We start from the raw sequence: 9,207 nt of genomic DNA, 5'->3' as shown, positions 1-9,207 counted from the left end.
GGCACCCACAGACCCTGAATGGGACCCACAGATTCTGCAGGGCACCCACAGACCCTGCACTGCACCCATAGACCCTGCACAGCACCCACAGACCCTTCAGGGCACCCACACACCCTACACGGCACCCACAGACCCTGCACTGCACCCACACACCCTGCACTGCACCAACAGATCCTGAATGGCACCCACACACCCTGCAAACCCTACATGGCACCCACAGGCCCTGCAGGGCACCCACAGACCCTGCACTGCACCCACTCCCTCCCCAAACCAGGATTTGTCTGTGCAACACCAGGATTGGCCCCCAAGCTGCCCCAAGGAGAGGCTGGGATGGGGACAGGGCCTCTCTGGGTGTCTGCTCTCTGCAGTGGCCTGTCACCTTGTCCCCATCCTGCCTGGCACAGTGTCTGGAGGCGTTTCAATCCCCTCCTCCTCCTTTTCCTCAGCATCCTCTGGGTGTGGTGCAGCCCAAGGTAGCCCAGCATCCTTCCCACGTGCTTTATCCTCCCTCCTGGTGCTGCAGCTTCCCAGCAAGGCTGAATTGTTTCATCTCTTTCCAACATTTGCCTCCCTGGGAGCCAGCCCAGCCTTTAAACTGTGCCATGGTCTGTGTATAAAACCATTTAAACCATGCCTGCTCTGGGTATTTCTGGTACTGCTGCTTCACCCAGAGGCACCATTGCCATCAGGGTTTGCTTTTTAGGGTTTCACTTTGCTGCCCCGGGTTTCTCCCATCGCCCCCAGGCTCCCTCCTGTCCACCCAAAGCTGGGGCAGCTCCAGCTCTTCCCTGCAAACACCGAGCCCTGCTCTGGCTGCATCCCTTCCTGATGCCAGCCAGCCTTGGCACGGAGAGGGCAACCCCCAGAGCAGGGTCTGTGGTGCTTCATTGTCCCCTACAAACATCCCTGCTCCCCACAAAGGCTGATCTGATCTGATCTGTTCCTTCCCTTCCGCGGGGTGGGGGAGAGCGGCTGAGCTCCCTGCCTGGCTCATGCGAGCATCTTTCATCCCTGCACCGAACGTGCTCACATTTAAGGAGTAATTACAGCCTGGTGACTCAGCCGTTCTGGCAAACACCCGATGCTGCTCCCCCTGCTATCCCCACCCTGCTCAGGGGTGTGAGCTCGGGGCACCCCCAGCAGCAGATTTTGGGGGATGCAGCTCAGAGTGTCCCTTGAGAGGTTCAAGCCGCGGGGACAGCGATGCGGGTTGTGCTCCGGCATCCCCCCGGCACATCCCGGCCCGGGAGCAGGGGAGGGCCGGGCGGCTGCGATTATTCAATCTGGAGCAACCCTGACCTGCTGACAAAGGCAAAGTTATTTTTAAAAAGCAACCACTCAGCGAAATTCGCCTCTGCTGCTCGTCCTGCTGCTGCTGCTGCTGCTGCCCGCCGGGGAGAGAGAAACAGCATTTCTGTCCCGGGAAAGGCTGTCCTGGGATGGCAGCACCGGGGCAGGGGCGTGGGCTCTGCCCCACACCCTCCAGGCTCCGGCCCCGCTGGATTTTTGGGCTGTCGGATCTTCCACAGAGCCCCGGGAGCATCACAACCTGCTTTCCAGCATTATTTATATATATTACATATATCTATATATATCTATATATATGTATATAAATATATATACACATATGTATTTTATATATATATATAATTATATATGTAATTTATATATAATTATACATAAAAATTTATATATATATAATTTTATATATATCATTATATAGTTATATATATTATAATACTATATTATAGATAGCATTATTATATTATATTATATTATATTATATTATATTATATTATATTATATTATATTATATTATATTATATTATATTATATTATATTATATTATATTATATTATATTATAATATATTTCTATATTAATAATACATTATATTTTATATATTTACTATATATTGTATCTGTGCTTATACTATATTTATAGTTATTATATTATAATTATAGAACAGTATATTTATATATATTAATATATAACACAATGATATATATCATATTATAATTTATTATATTACAATTTATATTATATTATATTATATTATATTATATTATATTATATTATATTATATTATATTATATTATATTATATTATATTATATTTATTATATTATATTTATTATATTTATTATATTTATTATATTTATTATATTTATTATATTTATTATATTTATTATATTATATTTATTATTTATAGCCCCACGTGCATGGTGAGCCCGGGGGACCCCAAATTCACCCCCCAGAGCATCTCCCTGCTCCCTCCAGCAGCAGCAGAATGGATTCTGAAGGGCTCAGGGACATTTTGATGTCAGGGTGGTGCTCGCTGCAGCAATGCAGGGTGCAGGGACCGGGAATCACCAGGATTGCAGGGTGGGAGTGTGGGGGTCCCCCATTTTCACCGCCCCCTGCTCAGCCTGGGGGTCAGCAGCAGCCTCAGACTCAGCCCGTGCCGGGGTTTGTTCTCTCCGTGCCAAGGCTGGTTGGCATCAGGAAGGGAAGCAGCCAGAGCAGGGCTCGGTGTTTGCAAGGGAAGAGTTGGACCTGCTCCAGATTTCCAGGGTGAGAAAACCTCCCCGAGTCACGCTCCAGCTCCAAACAAGCGCTCGGCTCCAGGGGCCGCCGATGATTCAGCCGGGTGAGACCTCGGCGCTCCCACCTTGCAGCCGCCCCCTTTCCAAATCTGAGAGCGCTCGGGGAGGGTTAATTCCCAGTTCAAGGGGGGATGGCTCCAAGATTGCCTGGCTCTTGCCCAGGGCTGTGATCCCAGCCCCGCTCGCCTTCACTCCCCCGAGGTGGCCCGGGAGCCCTCCTTCCCTTTTATTGCCACGAGGTGAATTAATACCCATTTCCTGAAGCTTTTATAGTTTCCTCCCAAATGGCTCTTACATCAGGGGCATATTGGGTTACAGCAAATACCAGCAGCAAGGAACGAGCCAGGCTTTGCTGTTCCCGTGCATTTGGGGACCGCCAGCCTCCGGTCCCTCTCCCTTCCCCCCGAGCCTGGTGGATGCTCCCAGCAACAAACGACTCCCTTGAGATGCTGGGAAACAAGGAGGACTCTCGTGAGGCTCTGCAGGAGGAGCCCTGGGCTGGCTGAGCCCCTGAGGGGTGTGGATCGGGGGGTGCCCCCCGGTTTCGGGCTGGTTTCGGGGTGCCCGCTGCGGCTGCCGAGGCTGCTGGCTCCGTCTCGCTCGGAGCGCACGCACACCTCTCGGGCTGGTTACTGTAGAAACGAAATTAGCACGGGGAGGGAATGCAATCCCAGAGCTAATTAAGGTAATTACAGCTTCACACCAGCTGCTCACGAGGTCCAAGGACCTTCTGGAACTTGTGGAGGGGATCAGGCGCTCCGGGGGACTTTGAATTCCGATTCCCCCGGACCACGCGGCTCTCGTGGTGGCACTTGTGTCACCCGCCGGTGTGACATTGAGCTGGGGGGGGATGCACGGTGGCAGATGTGCCCCCAGATGTGCTGGCCCCATCGCAGTTTCAGGCTGTGATTGGGGCCTGGGGTGTGTTTGGGGTCCCTGGGGAGCTGCTTTGGAGGGGGTCGGTGCTGGGGGGGTGGCAGGAAGTGCTCTGTGAGCCCAGGGCATCCTCTGGAGGTTTTGCTTTACAGATGTGTCACTTTGGCTCTTCAGCTGGGGACAGGGGAGGGGCAGGGAGGGAAACTAGAGCTGGCTTGGGGTGCCCTTGCACCCCATATTTCTATTGGATTATAGTTATAGTTATCATATTATATTTATGGTTACTATATTATATTTATAGTTATTATATTAAATTTATTATTTATAGGCTCACGTGCATGGTGGGCCATGGGCACCCCACATGCACCCCCGAAAGCATCTCCCTGCTCCCTCCACGAGCAGCAGAATGATTTCTGAAGGGCCCAGGGGCATTTTGGGGACCCAGGGGACAGGCTGGCTGGGGTCAGAGGCTGCAGGATGGGTGCAGGCAGCAGGGAGGTGGCAGCACCCAGAGCTGGTGGGTGTCAGGGGTGTTTGGGTGGGGCGCTGGAAAATGAGATTTCTGCTCCAGACTTGGATGAGCTCACTGGAACCAGTTGGACATACTGGGGATGGGGTGGACAACCTGGCACAGGGTCAGCCCCAGCATCCCCAGATCTCCTCAGCTGGCAAAACGTTCCCCCCCCCAGTGGTAAAACCCATGGATTTGGAGCTGATTGCTGGCACTGATGGAGACGGGAGCCAGGAGGACGTGGCCAAACGTGTTTGTGCCGAGAGTGCCCGGGGGCGTTGAGGGGCTGGCACCGGGGGCCGGGGCTGGGGACAGGAGCTCCGGGTGCCGCCGTGTGTCAGCAGCAGCAGCAGCAGAGCCGGCAGCGGGCGGTGATTCACCGCTTCCCAGCAGCTGATATTTATTACTCAGCCTCGCTGCGGGCCCGACATGAAATGTGGTCCAGGGAGGGGGAATAAACACCGAGCGGAGCGAGAGGGGGGCGGCGGCATCGCCCGTGCAACCTGATGGGTTTCCCCATCCTCCCCCTCCCGCTGCTCTCTCCGGCTGGTGGATTTTGATGGAGGAAAATAAAGGCTCACAAAAATCACTCTCTCTCTCTCTCTCTCTCTCTCTCTCCCGGCTTGTCCCCGTTTGCCCTGTGCTTTGGCAGCTCCGCCGCGGTGGGCTGGGACGTGGCAGGAATGGAAGCGAGGAGGGAGGGAGGGACGGCAGGATGGGGTTCTCCTGGGATGCCTGGCCCCAGCAGGGTGATGGGGCTGAACTGGGACCCTCCTCCTGAATGGGACCCCCCTCTTGCAGCCTGTTTTCCCTGGCTTTGGAGAAAGCCAGGCGTGATGTGGAACTGCGGGCATGAGAACTGCCCAGGTCGGTTCACGGGTGAGAGGCAGGAATGGGGACCCATGGGATGAAGAGGTGGGGGAGAAGGGGGCAAACCCCCGAGAGATGGTCCCCAGAGCTCGTCCTGCACCCTGAGAGGGTGATGTGGGGAGAGTTTGGGTCTAGGGCTAGATCCTCAGCAGCAGGGTGGATCCATGGCAGCAAGGTGGATCCACAGGAGTAGGATGGATCCGTGGCAGCAGGATGGATCCATGGCAGCAGGGTGGATCCACGGGAATACGATGGATCCACAGGAGCAGGATGGATCCACAGGAGCAGGATGGATCCATGGCAGCAGGGTGGATCCACAGGAGCAGGGTGGATCCACGGGAATACGATGGATCCATGGCAGCAGGGTGGATCCACGGGAGCAGGATGGATCCATGGCAGCAGGGTGGATCCATGGGAGCAGGATGGATCCAAAGGAGTAGGATGGATCCATGGCAGCAGGATGGATCCACGGGAATACAATGGATCCATGGCAGCAGGATGGATCCATGGCAGCAGAATGGACCCACAGGAGCAGGGTGGATCCACGGGAATACAATGGATCCATGGCAGCAGGGTGGATCCACAGGAGCAGGGTGGATCCACGGCAGCAGGGTGGATCTGGTGCAAAGCAAAGCAGCCAAAGCACAAGGATGCAGCTGCTGCTTGGGGACAGATCCAGCACAGAGGGCTGGCTCGGGTGCGGGCAGCTGGTTGTGCTGCAGGGGATGGAGCTGCTGCAAAGGGACGGGTCTGATGCAGAGGGATGTGACTCAGAGTGACACGAGTGCCGGGCTTTGTGTATCCCCCCACTCCAGCCCTGCTGATCCCCTCTCCCACCCCAGCATCGCAGGCACACGGGTCCATCACCTCCCCTCGCCCCCCCAGCAGAGCCCCACCTGTGCCTCAGTTTCCCTGTGCAGCAGCCAAGGGGCAGAGGCCGCTCCGTCCCCGTTTCCCTGAGTGCCTCCATGTGTCCATCCACCCTCCAGAGGCACGGCGAGGCCGGGGGGCTCCGACCTCCTCCCACAAGGGCCCGTGCGAGCTCCCCCGGGTTATTTATCTCCGCTCCCAGTGCCGGTGTGCAGCTCCCGGGGATATTTTTAGCCCGCTGCAGGGAATCACGGCGGCGAGGGCTCGGGAGCAGCAGGAGGGAGGCAGAGGTGCCGCAGCACGAAACCCTGCCAGCATTCCTGCTCCAAAAACCCTTTCCAGGGAGGATCCCCGCTCCGGGATGGCTGCGGGGTCACGCCCGGGCCTGGCGCCGTCGCATCCCCGCTGGGACCCGGGGGCTGCAGGCTGGGCTGGGCACGCAGCGAGGAGCCGAGGGCGGCTGCAGCACACACAGGAGCTGAGCAGGCTGCTGCTGTCTGCTCGAGACAGGAAGACATTAGAGAGCAGCGCTGTCTGCATCCCTAATCGGCCTCGCTCCGCCGCTGCCGCCCGCTCCCCCTCACGGCGCTGCGCCGGCGGCTGCGGGAAAGCCGGGCCGGGGAGCACCGGGAATGAAGGGCCAGGGAAAGCTGGGAATGAAGGGCCAGGGAAAGCTGGGAATGAACTGCCAGGGAAAGCTGGGAATGAACGGCCAGGGAAAGCTGGGAATGAAGGGCCATGGAAAGCTGGGAATGAAGGGCCAGGGAAAGCTGGGAAAGCTGGGCCAGGGAAAGCTGGGAATGAACGGCCAGGGAAAGCTGGGCCAGGGAAAGCTGGGAATGAACGGCCAGGGAAAGCTGGGCCAGGGAAAGCTGGGAATGAAGGGCCAGGGAGGCCCGGGAAAGAAGGACCAGGGAAAGCTGGGAAAGCAGGGCCAGGGAGCCCTGGGAATAAAGGGCCAGGGAAAGCCAGGAAAGCCATGCCGGGGAGCCCCGGGAATGAGGGGTCAGGGACTCCAGGGAAAGCAGGGCCAGGGAGCACCAGGAATGAAGGGCAAGGGAGCCCCGGGAAATTCGGGCTAGGCACCCCTGGGAAGGACGGGGCAGGGAGCGCCAGGAAAACCGGGCCAAGGAGCCCCGGGAAAGCTGAGCTAGGGAGCCCCAGGAAAGCAGGGCCAGGGACCCCAGGGATGTAGAGCAGGGAGCCCCAGGAAAGCCAGGCTGGGGACCCCAGGGAAAGAAGGGCCAGGGAAAGCTGGGAAAGCTGGGCCAGGGAGCACCAGGAAATTCGGGCCAGGGACCCCTGGGAAAGCAGGGCCAGGGACTCCCAGGAAAGGTGGGCTAGGGAGCCCCGGAAAGCAGGGCCAGGAGCCTCACGATAGCCAGGCCAGGGACCCCCAAGAAATTCAGGCCAGGACCCCTGGGAAAGCAGAGCCAGGGAGCCCCAGGAAATTCGGCCTAGGGACCCCTGGGAAAGTGGAGCTAGGGATCTCCAGGAAAGAAGGGCCAGGGATCCCGGGAAAGCCGGGCCAGGACCCCTGGGAAAGCAGGGCCAGGGAGCCCTGGGATAGCCAGGCTAGGGACCCCCAGGAAATTCAGGCCAGGGACCTCCAGGAAGGAAGGGCCAGGGACCTCCGGGTGCTCCGTCCCTGCAGTGGGTGCTGCTGCCCACCCTGGTGCTGCTGCCACCCCTGTCCCTGTGGGTGGGTGCTCTGCAGCACCCGTGTGGCACTGCCACACACCCCTGTGTGCACACACACACGTGTGCCCATGTACACACATACACACACATGTGTGCCTTGCTGGCAGGGAAAGAGCACCCACCCTGAGCTCTGGGCTCACCCACCCAGGCCTTGCTGAGCAAGGAGGGACCCCTTGTGCCAGCCCCCCAAACGCTCTGTAGCTTTATTCTCCTGTGACCCTCTTACCCCCAGTGCCAACAACACTCCCCATTTCCACACCCCAAAGCTCATTACAGCCTGCAGCAGCTGCAGAGCACTCAGTGACTGCTTCCCAGACACCCCAGGATTTGGGCACATGAGGATCTGGGCAAGCAGGACCAGGGCTGGGTACTCCAGGGTGCAGGGCTGGGCACCCAGAACAGGGGCTGGGCATCCCAGGGTGCAGGGCTGGGCACCCAGAACAGGGGCTGGGCATCCAGAACTAGGCTGGGCATCCCAGGGTGCGGGGCTCAGCATCCAGGACCACAGCTGGGCATCCCAGGGTGCAGGGCTGGGCACCCAGAACTAGGGTTGGGCATGCCAGGGTGCAGGGCTGGGCACCTGGAGCTAGGGCTGAGCATGCCAGGGTGCAGGGCTCAACATCCAGGACCACATCTGGGCAGCCCAGGATGCAGGGCAGGATTCCCAGGACCAGGGACAGACACCCTGGGGACAGGGACAGACAGACATTCCCCCCCGGCAGTGCTGGCAGGGCATGGTGCTGATGTGTGAGGCACCGCCCTCCTGTTCCAGGCAGTTTCCCAGTTTATTTTCTCCCCTATTAGATTCCAGCTGTCAGGATGGCTCCTATAAATATACATAAGGGCTCATTTCCATGACAGTTTATTCGGGAGCAAATTCCACAGCTGCCTGGCAGACGCTGCTGCAGTGGGTGAGAGTCGTGCCCGAAACCAGCCCTGCCTCAGTTTCCCCATCTGCAGCCCAGGCGACAGGGAATGGCTTTCCCCACATTTTTGACAATCCGTTCCTGGAAAACCCAGGGTGTTATTATCAAGGCTATTTATAGCCTGCTAAATGTGTTGTTAATGTGATTATTTGCTGTGTGGCAATGGGTAATTGCCTTGGGTGGGGAGTGTGTGTGAGGTGCTGCATGGGGATGGTCACAGAGCCAACCTGCTCCCAGCTGAGGGGGAAACTCACCCCAAAAACCCCAGGAGGGCACTGGGGTGTGCCTGGTGGGTGATGGGGTCCCAGGGCACAACCAGGGACCCACCAGGGCAGGGCAGGGCAGGTGAGGGGTTTGGTGGCTCCAGCGCTGGAGTCCAGCTCTTGTTTCGATCACGATGATTAGCTGAGTCACAGCTGGGGTGCTGCTAATTAAATGTATTTCTTAATTAACAAGATCACAGAGAAGGCCTGCCAGCCCGGCTTGGCTTTCAATCACGGCTGACAGAGGCAGCTGCGGCCACGAGGAGCAGCGATCAGCCCGGAGCAGCGATCAGCCCAGCCCGTGCTCAGCACTGCCCCTGCAGAGCTGGGGATGCTCCCTGGAGCTGGGGATGCTCCCTGGAGCTGGGGATGCTCCCTGGATCTGGGGATGCTCCCCTGGATCTGGGGATGCTCCCCTGGATCTGGGGATGCTCCCCTGGATCTGGGGATGCTCCCTGGAGCTGGGGATGCTCTGCTGGATCTGGGGATGCTCTGCTGGAGCTGGGGATGCTCCCTGGAGCTGGGGATGCTCCCCTGGATCTGGGGATGCTCCGCTGGATCTGGGGATGCTCCCTGGATCTGGGGA

The sequence above is a fragment of the Melospiza melodia genome, chromosome 28, assembly GCF_035770615.1.
Source record: "Melospiza melodia melodia isolate bMelMel2 chromosome 28, bMelMel2.pri, whole genome shotgun sequence".
NCBI lineage: Eukaryota > Metazoa > Chordata > Aves > Passeriformes > Passerellidae > Melospiza > Melospiza melodia.
This window is presented reverse-complemented; position numbering follows the sequence as displayed.